The following is a 1,168-nucleotide window of genomic DNA, read 5'->3' as shown; positions in this document are numbered from 1 at the left end:
TTTGTGTGAGCGCCAGAGCTCGAGGGGCAATCGTTACGCTCTCTTAAACCTAATGATCTCATTTCACTTTGAGGATTTCTGAACAGAAATCTGGACTCCACGAGCGACTCGGGTCACGTATTTCCTCTCGATAACGTTAATTAGCTCAAGTTAATCCACAGCTGCACTTCCTGACTCAGTGGCTCATTAGAGATCGTAAAGCGATCGCGGCTGAGGAGCCGTCAGTGATTTGAGTAACATTCATGCTCCACCTCCTCCCACAGCTGAAATTAACTTATTGTTTATATAAGCAGGCTTCGGGCCTGTTCGACACAGCTGAGTGAACTGCATTCACATGACTGGGCTCTTATTTATTTTCCACTGGACACAGGCCACGATTCGCTCGGGTTTATGGTCGAAACAGGAAAATGATCAGTGGAAAATGGGCGCGTCACATTTGCATGGCCTATTCAAAAAGGTCCTAAATATTTGTTTCTGTAGAAACATAAAAAACCAAACACAAAAATGCACATTACTGGATTCAAAGTGCATCAATGAATCTTCTGTACAACTTTAATTTGGTTCATTTTACAGTCGGTCCCAGGATTCACCACTAGAGGGCAGCAGTGTTTGAACTATTTCTGACTCCACGTGTGTCGTTCATGCATCAAAACACGTTTATATTACTGTCAGTTTAAGAATAGTGTCCAACAGGAAGGGTCATTAAACTTGTTAAAAATATTTAACCTCCTAAGACTCTTTCTTTTTAATTTCTCTTTGCTATTTGGGCTGATTGGGACCTGATGAATGTACAAACAAAGAATTACCAGATTTGTTTGTTTTTTGTTTTTTTAAACATGATTTTTGTGTCTGAGAAAAATGAGATCCAAATATGAGGACATTTATTTTAAATTTCGATAGAACAGTGTCGGTATAACGTCCTCGTTAGTGGATATCAGGCCATTGTAGAGCACAATTTTGTATTGCGGTCTAAATAACCCAAAATGTGATGTCCACATATGTGGACGCCCGGTCCTAAAGCACGTCATCTTTAATTTCTAAAAGAAAATCTGGCTCGTTTTGCAGGTGGTGGCCACAGATCATCGCTCTCTCCTCACTGACTAATTCTTGTCTAGTTTTGCTTCTACAACCTGTTCATGTTTCACATGTATTCAAGCACCTCCAGCGT

This window comes from Rhamphochromis longiceps, linkage group LG1 (assembly GCF_057381845.1).
Source record: "Rhamphochromis longiceps isolate RC_006_pf linkage group LG1, R_longiceps_female_GT1.1, whole genome shotgun sequence".
NCBI lineage: Eukaryota > Metazoa > Chordata > Actinopteri > Cichliformes > Cichlidae > Rhamphochromis > Rhamphochromis longiceps.
The sequence above is the reverse complement of the archived record's forward strand: the minus strand, read 5'-3'. Positions refer to the sequence as shown.